Below are 14988 nucleotides of genomic sequence, written 5' to 3' on the forward strand. Positions count from 1 at the left end.
GCAGAATGTCTGTACACGGGTATTGTATGACTGTCGAACAGGCCAATTTCTAAGCTACTACAGCTGTCTAGTTTTGGGTACCATTGACGCAGCGAGCTTCGTGTGTGAAATTCTCGGTTTATTATCACATTGCGGAAATGTGGAAAAAAAATCTTTTTTTCTTAACGAGGAGGTAGCAACCGAACCGGAAATGTTGCAGTAGCAAACTGATGAACCTATGGCTGAGAGTGGCTTGTCATCACCGCACGTGTTCACGGACGCACTCGTAGACACGGGCTGTATGGAGCATGGCTCGCGGCGCGCCCAGACTCGAACCCGCGCGCCAGTCGACTGCGGCCTCCGAGCTGTGTCCGCGCGCCGCCGCGCCGCCGCCCCGCCGGCCTCGGCCAATCGCGGCCGTTCTCGCCGCCGCCTCTACCGCCACCCATCGATCTCTCCTCCTCCTGGTCCGCTCTGCTCCTCTCGCGCGACGCTGCGCCGCGCCGCCCCGCGGATGTCGTAAACGTAAGCGTGGGCCCACGACTCGTCACATCGGTGCACCGAAAAGTCGCGCACTTGAATATAAATGTGCCTGTAAATAGGAGTCGCGTAGCATTCGTTCGATCGGCCACCGCAGGATGGCACCACAGGTATTACCGACAACAAACGAAGACGCCAATGTGGCTGGTACGGGTCACATGACGTTAGTAGTATTGCTCATGACGGGAACACTGCAAATGCCATAACACGATTTCCTTGACGCTTCGCTCAATGAAGAAGGTTCAAAATAAGCGAACACGTGTCTTGGTTTATCAGTAGATGACCGTTTCTGATGAAACGACGGTCAAAATTTTCGAGGCAGACGCTGTGTTCCATGTTCGAAGCCCGATTACAACATTTTTTTTCGTTTATCTACCCTTGCCCGTAGAAAATTACTAGACGAATGTTGTCCGATGTATTTGAAATAACGGTAGCCTTATCTTATTCTTCTACTGATAGTAAAGAAATGATGAGAAAATTATTTGAGATTGTTTTCGGTGAAATTCCTGTAGTTTATTTCGATTCATAATCAACTGCAAGCGCCTGTTGTCAGTAAAGTGTAAAGTGATCCATTACGTATGGTCTGACGCGAAATTACAGCCAACGGGTGAAATCGTCACCAATGTTAACGGCGTTCCTTTACCGACTGAGCCGGCCGGTGTGGCCGTGCGGTTAAAGGCGCTTCAGTCTGGAACCGCGTGACCGCTACGGTCGCAGGTTCGAATCCTGCCTCGGGCATGGATGTGTGTGATGTCCTTAGGTTAGTTAGGTTTAATTAGTTCTAAGTTCTAGGCGACTGATGACCTCAGAAGTTGAGTCGCATAGTGCTCAGAGCCATTTGAACCATTTTTTTTTTTTTACCGACTGAGATTCATATGAAGAAATGTCTCTGCGGCAAAACTGCTGTTCATGGTGTTCGGCATTTCTATATTTCGGATGTTTCTACGACCGGTATCATCCAAGGAAATACGCCAGTTCTTCCTGAAGAAAACCTTGAGAATAAAATAACAGAATTAACATAAGACTTGATATACACTACTGGCCATTAAAATTGCTACACCACGAAGATGACGTGCTACAGACGCGAAATTCAACAGACAGGAAGAAGATGCTATGATATGCAAATGATTAGATTTTCAGAGCATTCACACAACGTTGGCGCCGGTGGCGGCACCTACAACGTGCTGACATGAGGAAAGTTTGCAACCGATTTCTCATACACAAACAGCAGCTGACCGGCGTTGCCTGGTGAAACGTTGTTGTGATGCCACGTGTAAGGAGGAGAAATGCGTACCGTCACGTTTCCGACTTTGATAAAGGTCGGATTCTAGCCTATCGCGATTGCGGTTTATCGTATCGCGACATTGCTGCTCGCGTTGGTCGAGATCCACAGACTGTTAGCAGAATAGGGAATCGGTGGGTTCAGTAGGGTAATACGGAACGCCGTGCTGGATCCCAACGGCCTCGTATCACTAGCAGTCGAGATTACAGGCATCTTATCCGCATGGCTGTAACGGATCGAGCAGCCACGTCTCGATCCCTGAGTCGACAGATGGGGACGTTTGCAAGACAACAACCATCAGCACGAACAGTTCGACGACGTTTGCAGCAGCATGGACTATCAAATCGGAGACAATGGCTGCGGTTACCCTTGATGCTGCGTCACAGACAGGAGCGCCTGCGATGGTGTACTCAACGACGAACCTGGGTGCACGAATGGCAAAACGTCATTTTTTCAGATGAATCCAGGTTCTGTTTACAGCATCATGATGGTCACATCCGTGTTTGGCGACATCGCTGTGAACGCACATTGAAAGCGTGTATTCGTCATCGCCAGTATGGCCCGGCGTGAGGATATGGAGTGCCATTGGTTACACGTCTCAGCACCTCTTGTTCGCATTGACGGCACTTTGAACAGTGGACGTTACATGTCAGATGTGTTACGACCCGTGGCTCTACCCTTCATTCGATCCCTGCGAAACCCTACATTTCAGCAGGATAATGGACGACCGCATGTTGCAGGTCCTGTACGGGCCTTTCTGGACACAGAAAATGTTCGACTGCTGCCCTGACCAGCACATTCTCCAGATCTCTCACCAATTTAAAACGTATGGTGAATGGTGGCCGAGCAACTGGCTCGTCACAATACGCCAGTCACTGCTCTTGATGAACTGTGGTATCGTGTTGAAGCTGCATGGGCAGCTGTACCTTGTACACGCCATCCAAGCTGTGTTTGACTCAATGCCGAGGCCTATCAAGGCCGTTATTACGGCCAGAGGTGGTTGTTCTGCGTACTGATTTCTCAGGATCTATGCGCCCAAATTGCGTGAAAATGTAATCATATGTCAGTACTAGTATAATATATTTGTCCAATGAACACCCGTGTGTCATATGCATTTCTTCTTGGTGTAGCAGTTTTGATGATCAGTAGTGTAAGAATTAAATATAATAGTGTGAGAATTTAAAGAGGTTGTGACCTCTGAAAACACCATACACGCATACTGTGGTGTCACCGCCAGACACCACACTTGCTAGGTGGTAGTTTTAAATCGGCCGCGGTCCATTAGTACATGTCGGACCCCGTGTCGCCACTGTCAGTGATCGCAGACCGAGCGCCACCACAAGGCAGGTCTCGAGATACGGACTAGCACTCGCCCCAGTTGTACGGACGACTTTGCTAGCGACAACACTGACGAAGCCTCGCTCCTTTGCTGAGCAGATAGTTAGAATAGCCTTCAGCTAAGTCCATGGCTACGACCTAGCAAGGCGCCCTTAGCCTTAGCCTTACATAGCAATTGATACTTATCGTATAAAGCATGTCTCATCAAGAACGATGTATACAACAAGGATGGATTAAAGTTAAGTATTCCAAAAGCTACGTACTTTTCTTTATAGCATTCATTACGTATCCTGTTTCAGACCTCACGCCATCCTTCGTGTGTTTATAGCGTGCATTGCGGTCCCCTCAAATCACACTGTGTCGGCACTTCTGTCGACACATCACATACGAGGGGCGTTCAGTAAGTAATGCAACACTTTCTTTTCTCCGCTCCTACATTTCCTGAAGTTCCGACAGGTAACGGCATTCAAAATGGTGTCTTTAATGGCGGTGCATTCCAAGCAGAGCGCTGTAATTGAGTTTCACTGGCAAAAAGCAAGAACATCGCAGATATTCATAGGCACTTGCTGAATGTCTATGGAGACCTAGCATTGAACAAAAGTGAATCCTTGGGCGATGCTCTGTCATCATCGCAACAAAGATCCGCAAACCTACCCGATCTTCCGGGAGCCGGCCGGCTGTACATAACTGTGACTCCTGCAGTGTTGGAACGTGCAAGCAGTCTCAATCGAGGTGATCTATGGATGACGGTCAAACACCTCGCTGTTCAATCAACCGTCTCCGTTGGTAGTGCTGACGCATTCGTTTACCATTTGGAGAAGTCTAAGGTGTGAGCCTGCAGGGTTTCTCGGCGCCTAACAGAAGACCATCAAGAGCAACGAAGACCATCTCTGCGGAATTTCTTGCACGTTACGAGGCTGATCGTGACAATTTTTTGTCGAGCGTCGTCACATGTGATGAAACATGGGTTCATCATTTTGAACTGGAAAAGAAACGGCACACACCATCTCTCCTACAAAGAAAAAGTTCAAAGCTGTATGTGGCATCTATCTTTCCTACAGTCTTGCAAGCTTTTACAGCTTTGCATTTAACATCTAGCCATTTCTGATTTGCCACTTTACATTACCTGTCAATCTCATTTTTTGGTCATCTGCATTCCGTACCGAGTGCTTTGCTCTGTATGTGTCAATCAGCGAGCAGGTACGGTGCCCTGTGGTGGTGGTCTACATTACAAGATGGCCGGGATTATTTCACACGGGGGAGATCCATCGGAAAACTGGAAGACTTACAAAGTATGACGAGTATAGCCCAGAAGTTTGGTATTGCTCACAACAATCTATCACATGCAATGGGGGCGTTCCGAACCGTAGGCAGTGCTGCACGGAGAAGAGGCGGTGATCGACCACGTTCAACTACAGCAGATGATGAACCCTACACTCTGCAACAGGCAAGAAGTGATGCATTTCAAACAATGGTTGCAAATACAACCGTATTTAACAGGACTGCAAGACACAAAATCGCTCCACAGTCGCACAGCGTCTGTCTGGGGTGGTCCATTTGCTCAATAACCAGTCCCTTGTGTTCCATTGACACCCGCAAGTCGACTGCACCGTTTGCGATGGTTCTAAGAGCACAGCGACAGAACCAACGAGGAGTTAAATGTACTTAAATACTCCGCAAGTCAGCGTATGGTGCGTGGCGGAGGGTAATCTGTACATCCACTGGTCACACAGGTTCACTCACAGTTGTGATTCAGCTTACCCTCATATGGCGAGAGGTGGGAACAAGTAACGCACCCAGGAACAACGGCGATCATGATCGCTTTGGTGGTCCAGGTGTTATGGTGTGCGGCGACATTGTGTTGCGTGGGCGTACTGACCTCCGAATCTTTGAACACGACATACTCAGCGGTCAGCGTAACTGTGACGCTGCATTCCTTCCCCATTTGCGTCTTTTCAGGGATGCTTTCGGCCCCGACTTCATTATTAAGGATGACAATGCGCGACCGCATCGATTAGGATAGGTGGAGGAGCTCTTGCAACGTGTGGATATTTAGCGAACTGAACGGTCTGCCCGTTCCCCCACCTTAAATTCCATCCAAAAAGTGGATGCATTGGGGTGACGTACTGCAGCGTTCACATGCACCTCTACGCCTCTATCAGTTCTCTGCAACCACCTGACAGTGTGTACTGCTGGTACCCCTATGGGGTTTCCTGTTCTACTCGCGAATGGTGGGTCGGGACAACGACCGTCGGTAAGCCTCTCTATTATCTCTAATTTCTCTAATCTTCTCGTTGTGTTCATTTCGCGAGATGTATGTAAGAGGAAGTAATATGTTCAAAAAATGGCTCTGAGCACTATAGGACATAACTTCTGAGGTCATCAGTCCCCTAGAACTTAGAACTACTTAAGCCTAACTAACCTAAGGACATCACACACATCCATGCCCGTGGCAGGATTCGAACCTGCGACCGTAGCGATCGCGCGGTTCCTGACTGTAGCGCCTAGAACCGCTCGGCCACTCCGGCCGGCAAGTAATATGTTGTCCGACTCTTCCCGGAAAGTATTCTCTCGAAATTTCAATAGTAAACCACTCCATGGTGCCCATCGCTATAAGAGTATAGCGTCGACCAGTGGAGTTTGCTGAGGCCAGTAACGCGTCCGCCTCGGTAGCTGCGGGGTCAGCGCTGCAGATTGCTAACTGAAGTATCCCGGGTTCTATTCCCGGTCAGATCGAATGTTGTGTTGACCTTACGTTCGTATCGTCGTCACTGACAAGAAAATTGGTTCCAATACAATGTTGTATTCTCTTTACATTGTTGACACGCCTTAATGGGCACGATCACAACACCAACAAATTGCAAATAAACGCTTTCACGTCGACAAAATGCGCCGTTCTTCGTTGGATCTTCTCTATCTCTTCAGTCTTACCTTATGAAAGGTCCTACACTAACGAACAATACTCAAGAATCGGTCGAACAAGCTCCTTATTTGCCACGTTCCTTGTTACATTTTCTTAAGATTCTTCCTCTGGCTCTCAGTCTGGCATATGCTTTTCCTGTTATTTGTTTTATGCCGTCATTCCTCTTAATGTCGCTCTGAATATTTACTCCTAGATATTTTACTTTAGATATAGTTTCCAACATTTTTTTCTTCAAAATTGTTGTTGTACAATAGTGGACTTCTTTTCCTACGTATACGCAGTATATTACATTTATTTACGTTCAGGGTAAATTGCCAGAGCCTGCACCATTCCTCAATCCTCTGAAGGTCATTTTGCAAATCGATACTGTTTTCTGGCGTTGCTACTTTCTTATAGACAACCGCACCAAATGCCAACAGTTTTAAAGAGCTTCTGAGGCTTTCTACTAGACCACATATATACGCTGCAAAACAGTAACCATCCTATCACACCCCCTTGGGGTATTCTGGAAATTACCTTTGCATCTAACGATTTTATTCTCTTAAGAGCGATGTGTTGAGTTCTATCTGCAAGGAAATATTGAATCCAGTCGAAAATATGGTGCAATACTCGGTAAGCTAGTATTTTTTCCACTAAATAGAAGTGCGGGACGGTGTCAAATGCCTTCCTCAATTCAATGAACACTGCATCAACCTGAGCGCCGTTGTCTGCAGCGCTGTAGATCTCATGGAGCAACAGAGCGAGCTGAGTTTCGCTGGATCTCTGTTTGCGTAATACATGCTGGTTTTTACAGAATATGGATTGTCGTTCTCCAAAAACATCGTAATTGTTGAGAATAAAACATGTTCAATAATTGTACAACAGATTGACGTCAACGATATAGGCCTAGAATTATGTGCATCTATGTTTCGACTCTTTTTGAAAACGGAAATGACCTGCGCCTATATCCTGTCGCTAGGTACCCTTCGTTGCTCCAGCGAGCTACGATAAATTACTATTAGAAGGGGAGCAAGTTCTTTCGCATTATCTTGGCAGAATCTTACACGTATTTCTAGTCCTGCTGTCTTTCCACTACTAAGTCGTTGTAGCTGCTTTTCTGTTCCGCTATCGGTAATCTCAGTATCATCCATTTCGTCGCTTGTACGTCGATTGAACGGAAGGCTCGAACGGCGATCTTCCGCGGAAGACCGTATTCAGTATTTCGGTCTTCTCTCTATTATCTTCCGTAACGGTGCCAGTATGGTCACTGACAGACTGAATAGATGATTTCGAACCGCTTACTGATTTTACGTAACACCAAAACCTCTAAGAGTTTTTAGTTATATCGATTGACAAAATTTGACTTTCAAAGTCATTGGACGCTTGCCTCGTTGCTTTCCTTATTCTCACTTTCGTTTCGTTAAGCTTTTGTTTATCAGCTAGGTTTTGAATTCTCTTGGATCTAAGATAAGCCCTCTATGTTTACGTTGCTGTTTTCTAACACTGGTATTACACTATGATGGGTGTTCCCCATCCCTTAAGACCTTGCTCGGAACATATTTGTCTAATTAATGAGACGCGGAACAGCCGCGTGGTCTTAGGCGTCTTGACACGGTCCGCGCGGCTCTCCCCGTCGGAGGTTCAAGTCCTCCTTTGGGCAAGTGTGTGCGAGCGCGCGCGCGCGTGCGTGTGTTTGTGTGTGTGTGTGTGTGTGTGTGTGTGTGTGTGTGTGTGTGTGTGTGTGTGTGTGTGTGTGGTCCTTAGCGTAAGTTAGTTTAAGTTGGATTAAGTCGTGTGTAAGCCAAAGGACCGATGACCTCAGCAGTTTGGTCCCATAAGGCCTTACCACAAATTTCCAAAATTTCTATGAACGATACTTTTGAATTTTTTCCATTTGTGCATCACATGTTCGTTCTCAGCACTGAATGTTTGATATTGGCTACTCAAATACTCTGCATCTTATATCCCGTAATTTTTGCTAAGCAAAAATATTTTCGTATCTTTCCTGACATTTCTTGTAATACCCACAGTCACAATTGCCATTGCAGCCATGTGATCACTGATACCTTCCTCTAGGTCAGCTGATTCGATAAGTTAAGGTCTGCTTGTTGCTAGGATGTCTAAGCCATTACCTTCACGAGTTGGTTCTCTAATTATCTGCTCGAAGTAATTTTCGGACGAGACATAGGAGAAATGGCCTACAATCCCTCTCTCTGTCACCAGTTTTGATAGCATGACTCTGCCAATCTATACTTAGAAAGTTAAAGACACCCCCCATTACAACAACATGATCAGAAAAGTTACTAACGATACTCTGCAAGTTCTCTCTGAAGCGCTGTACCACTAGAGTTCCTGGCCCAGGCGGTCTATAAGGTCATCTGATTATCATTTTTGACCGATCTTTAATATTAATTTCAGCCGCATTAATTCACATTCGGAACCCCTTATAACCTCGCTAGATATTAACGAATTCTATATTTCGATAAATACGCCGCCACTATTGGTGGCCAACCAATCCTTTCGATAAATATTCTAATCTGAACTTAGGACTTCATTGCTATTCAGTTCCGGTTTCAATCAACTTTCTGTTCCTAATACTATCTGGACGTCCTAACCTTCAAAAGGCGATACTAATTCCGGAGCATTTCCTTGGATGCTCCTGTAGTTCACTAACATCATATTAATCATTTTTTATAACTGTTGTGTCAGGACGAACATTCTCTGGCAATAACGTGGCTGTTGTATCTTCGATTTCGGCGGGCAATTCGTCTCTTATTCCGAGAGAGGTCCATCTAACCTAAAAACACCATGTGCACGCCACACGTACCCTGCTACCCTAATAGCCGTTTTCTGCTTGTAGTACACGCCTGGCCGATTAAGAGGAACCATACAATTCTCCATCCGATAGCGGAGGTCGAGAAATTCGCATCCAATATCGCCGCAGAATCGTCTGACCCTCTGGTTTAGACATTCCACTCTGCTCTAATTCTGAGGACCACAATTGACCCTTATTACGATGCTACAGTGCCTGCACCCTGCATGCAATGCTAGTTACTTTGACCAAACAACCTATCCGCCGCAAGAAACCGAGGATGGCCTCAGAACACAACCGACAGGCATCATCCGTGCCGACAGTTACCACTATTCGCAGCCGGTTGCAGTCAGTACGCTCGATAGTCGTCGGCAGAGCCTCCTCCACGTCTCGGACGAGACCCTAGCAAACATACTCAGCGCACACTGGCGTCTTTCCCATCTTTCCCGCCCTGCCTGCTATTTCCCAGAGGGGCTCCATTACCCGCCTAACGTTGGAGCTCCCAGTGACTAGCACACCCGCCCTCTGCACTTGTACGGACTGGGCACGAAAATCGGCCACTGGGGCCAACAGGAGAGGCACCTCGTCCTGGCTCACAAGTATTAGCAGCACCTCGTACCTGTTGCTGCGGCGTAAGGAATCAGCCGTGCAACCCGTTCCCTCTTTCACCTTCCACCCAGTAACACGCGAAAGCACCACTGGCCGCCAGTCACCCTCGAGGGAAGACGGACCGGTCAGATGTTGCGTGTCGGATGACGCGGCGACAATCAGGTCACCAGGGGATTCCAATGGCACCAAAGGTGTCGAAGGTCTCGTCACTGGCGCCCCGAAGTCGCCGAAGCTTTGAGCAATAGCCAGACGCCTGTTGACTGTGGCCAATGCAGCTTCCAGCTGTTTACAGACAGCAGGCAGTTCTCCTTGTACCCATCACAACAACACAGTCCCAATTGATATCTTACTGTGTAAAAAATTGAAAAAGATCTCCAAAAATACAAAACACTCGGGAGTAACTGAGAATGTACAAACAGATCCCTGCAAAGAGAACATTACACGACTGTGGCGTTGCTGAGGGTGCAGAGTGCGAAAAATATAAACGGGGAGAATAAACAAACACTCTAATGTGTCCTGCAGATTTCTCACTGTAGAATACGATCGGAAGTTACGTAAACTCTTAAAACAGAAATGAATTTCGCTACAGAATGTCGATGTATTAATAATCACTTTTTACCAGAAACTTTGATTACATAAAAGCTACAGCAGAAAATAAATACACAGACTCTAAAGGATTGATCTAAACTGTACGCTGAGTACAAATATGACATATAAATGGAGTCAGTAAAATACACAGGTACAATTTACTCCCTCGCAGACATACGTTTGGAAACAGAAACTAAACTACTGTGTATCAGACAAACTGGTATAGCTACAGGCCTGTCGTCCCTGCTCCACGCCTCCGGCTACACCAACGACCGTCCAATAGTTGTCAACCACGCAATGGAGGAATGGAACGCCCTGACAACCTTGAGACCAACATGAGATCACGAGACAGAGCATACACTGACCTCTGTGGTGGTCACACACCCTATTGAGGACTATGTCCTGTATCTGTATCTACATGTACATCTACATCTACATCCATACTCCGCAAGCCACCTGACGGTGTGTGGCGGAGGGTACCTTGAGTACCTCTATCTGTTCTCCCTTCTATTCCAGTCTCGTATTGTTCGAGGAAGAAAGATTATCGATATGCCTCTGTGTGGCCTCTAATCTCTCTGATTTTATCCTCATGGTCTCTTCGCGAGATATAAGTAGGAGGGAGCAATATACTGCTTGAATCCTCGGTGAAGGAATGTTCTCGAAACTTCAACAAAACCCCGTACTGAGCTACTGAGCGTCTCTCTTGCAGAGTCTTCCACTGGAGTTTATCTATCATCTACGTAACGCTTTCGCGATGACTAAATGCTCCTGCAACGAGCGCGCTGCTCTCCGTTGGATCTTCTCTATCTCTTCCATCAACCATATCTGGTGCGGATCCCACACCGGTGAGCAGTACTCAAGCAGTGGGCGAACTAGTGTACTGTAACCTACTTCCTTTGTTTTCGGATTGCATTTCCTTAGGATTCTCCCAATGTATCTCAGTCTGGCATCTGCTCTACCGACGATTAATTTTACATGGTCATTCCATTTTAAATCACTCCTAATGTGTACTCCCAGATAATTTATGGAATTAACTGCTTCGCGTTGCTGACCTCCTATATTGTAGTTAAATGATAAAGGATCTTTCTTTCTGTGTATTCGCAGCACATTACACTTGTCTACATTGAGATTAAATTGTCACTCCCTGCACCATGCGTCAATTCGCTGCAGATCCTCCTGCGTTTCAGTACAATTTTCCATTGTTACAACCTCTCTATATACTACAGCATCATCTGCAAAAATCCTCAGTGAACTTCCGATGTTATCCACAAGGTCATTTATATATACTGTGAATAGCAACGGTCCTACGACAGTCCCCTGCGGCACACCTGAAATCATTCTTACTTCGGAAGACTTCTCTCCATTGAGCATGACATGCTGCGTTCTGTTATCTAGGATCTCTTCAATCCAATCACACAATTGGTCTGGTAGTCCATATGCTCTTACTTTGTTCATTAAACGACTGTGGGGAACTGTATCAAACGCCTTGCGGAAGTCAAGAGTGTCGTGGACGCATAGAGCGAGCTGGGTTTTTCGAAACCCATGCAGATTCCTACAGAGTAGATTTTTAGTCCCCAGAAAAGTCATAATACTCAACCATAATATGTGTTCCAAAATTCTACAACTGATCGGCGTTAGAGATATAGGTCTGTACTTCTGCACATCTGTTCGACGTCCCTTCTTGAAAACGGGGATGACCTGTGCCCTTTTCGAATCTTTTGGAACGCTACGCTCTTCTAGAGACCTACGGTACACCGCTGCAAGAAGGGGTGCAAGCTCCTTCACGTACTCTGTGTAAATTCGAACTGGTATCCTATCAGGTCCAGCGGCCTTTCCTCTTTTGAGCGATTTTAATTGCTTTTCTATCTCTCTGTCATCTATTTCGATATCTACCACTTTGTCATCTGTGCGACAATCTAGAGAAGGAACTACAGTGCAGTCTTCCTCTGAGAAACAGCTTTGGAAAAAGACATTTAGTATTTCGGCCTTTAGTCTGTCATCCTCTGTTTCAGTACCATTTTGGTCACTGAGTGTCTGGACATTTTGTTTTGATCCACCTACCGCTTTGAATAAGACCAAAATTTCTTAGGATTTTCTGCAAAGTCAGTACACAGAACTTTATTTTTGAATTCGTTGAACGCCTGTCGCATAGCCCTCCGCACACTACATTTAGTTTCGTGTAATTTTTGTTTGTCTGCAAGGATTTGGCTATGTTTATGTTTGCTGTGAAGTTCCCTTTGCTTCCGTAGCAGTTTTCTAACTCGGTTGTTGTACCACGTGGCTCTTTTCCATCTCTTACGATCTTGCTTGGCACATACTTATCTAATGCATATTGTATCTTTGTAGATGTATTTTTTAATGTCCAGGGGACCATCATAAATCACGGTAACTTCAGTCTAATTATTGTCTTCCAATAAATGTGTCATTTCTGTTCGTCTCATTGCGAATGTCTTTTTAGTTACCTTCTGTACTGTACTATACTGCTTTAGCTTTTTATATGTATGGTACAAGTTTCATCAGGCTTTGTTACTTGACGGTGACACAGCATATGACAGCTACTTTCGTCCTTAAGTTTTGGAGACCAGTGTATTTTCTCCTTTGGTCAATTAACGTTAATACATCGTGTGTTATGGCAGGTTTCCTACTGGGCCTTATTTTTCCGCATAGTCTTCACTGAGCTGCCTTCTCTACTTCAACACTCAGAGTTACCTATTCCTTTTCCTTTACATACCGCAACCCTGTTTCAGTTAGTCGCTGCCTAATGCTCATATATAAATCTTGAAAACCTATGGTTATTGTGACCTATCCAGGCCCAATCCCCATAACTTAGTACATGTCTGCAATTTATTGAGCTTAAATCTGCAATTCATTACTAGCAGATTATGGCCAGAGTTTATATTTACTTCTGGAAACACTTTACAATTTGAAATCTACTTTCTAAATATTTGTCGTACCACTGTATAATCTACCTGAAGCATTTTAGTGTCTACAGGTCTTTTTCCAGTATACTAACATGTTTCCGGAGCCTTAGCAACCATTAAATTATGTTGTGTTCGAGAGTTTACTAGGCAGCTCTCCCTTTCAGTGCCTTCGCCAGAAGATGGTACTGTCTGGATACCTAAATGCCTCGGATAAGCTACGAATTGATGCGGCAAGAAACTGAGAAACTTTTATACATAAACTCGACTGTCACTCTATCCATGGAAGGAAAGACTCTCATCCTTGAAAGCTACTGACTTCTAGTCACTGTCAAATTTCCGCTGCCGCAACCAAAGTCTATGTCATCGATAAGCTGGTGTCACCTGTCAAAGAACTAAACGAATTCCACTGCCAACAAACGGTTTTGTATTGTCTGTGAGATCGCATAGGAGCCCAAGAGAGCTCGGATGTTTCTGAGTGTTATCAGTTGGTTCGTTAGGATAGCCCCACGGTCCCTCTGTCCACGTGTTCTTCGACTTGCCACAAAAATTAATAAAAAACACGGAGCATAAACGTCATGGAATGGGTGCCTAATATCGTTCAAGAGCGACTCTCGCTCGAGACAGAGCAGCAGCTAGACTAGATACCAAATCAACACCTGGTAAATAAGAAGTTAAGACTACTCAATAGCCGGCCGCGGTGGTCTAGCGGTTCTAGGCGCTCAGTCCGGAACCGCGCGACTGCTACGGTCGCAGGTTCGAATCCTGCCTCGGGCATGGTTGTGTGTGATGTCCTTAGGTTAGTTAGGTTTAAGTAGTTCTAAGTTCTAGGGGACTGATGACCACAGATGTTAAGTCCCATAGTGCTCAGAACCATTTGAACCAACTACTCAATAAATGTCTGTAGATACTTGTAATCAGTAAATAAAGAGTCTTTGGCATCAACAAACCTCTCAAAAACAGCCCTTAAATACTCTGTTTTTCTAATTTTCGACTCTGCCGTTAGAACCTGGTTTAGATCTACCTTACACTTCACTCTGATACACAGTCTTACTGGCTTCCCCTCGTTCTGAAGATATGCGAACTAAATCTGGCTGTTAAGATTTGCTTGAGATTACTGTCAACTGATCGATCTGAAACGGCCAGTAGGTCTAGCACATCGTACGAAAATTGCATCATACGTGAAAGGACCATCTTAAGCATTTATAGTGGCCTTCTACTTCGGTTCTTCGTTTGTGATCAACAGGATGTAAAAGTCAGATTGTATGAATGTTGGAATATAGGATTATCGGGCAAAAATAAACAAAAAATTTTTTTTGCCTAATTTATTAAGCATGCGCATCACTTTCAATCCCTCCTTATTAGCGTACGCGAAGGAGTTACATTAGGGCCTAATACATTAGTAGCAATAATGCGGAGATTTAAAAAAAGTGGTTTCTTGAAACAGCTTTTATTTGAACTACGGGATGTCATTCCCAAAATTAAGTAAACAGGCGAACTGTTGGGTTAATAATGAGGACGCGTGAAAACAATGTTCTATTACTGCTTAATATTCAGGGAGTGAACGTTCGTATCGTAAATAAGACCAACATATTTTCATTGATAGTAAATATCAGACACAGATTCAAACTAATTCTGCTAATGTGCTAGTAAAATATTCTATCTGACGGCCTTTTTGTATGTAATAATGCGGTGGGAAGCGAAATGTATGTATGCCGGTTGTGACTCTAGAAATTTTTTATGAGATAAATTGCAACTAGATAACGATACGTCTTATCTACAGTATAGTACATAACATCAGTTTTCGACAGTAACCATTATTTGTTGAAACAGTTTTGTAGTGACATCAAGCGAGACTAACGCAACAGTTCGTAAAAATATAGTAGAATTCATGTATTCTTCACCACATTGAAGTAAATACCAATGTTAAGCTGAAGAAGGTGGACTTAACTTTTAAAACCTTCATAGAGATAAAATTAAAAATATTAGTAACTGTACCCTGCATGCCTTATTTGCAATG

This window comes from Schistocerca serialis, chromosome 3 (assembly GCF_023864345.2).
Source record: "Schistocerca serialis cubense isolate TAMUIC-IGC-003099 chromosome 3, iqSchSeri2.2, whole genome shotgun sequence".
In the NCBI taxonomy this organism is placed as follows: domain Eukaryota; kingdom Metazoa; phylum Arthropoda; class Insecta; order Orthoptera; family Acrididae; genus Schistocerca; species Schistocerca serialis.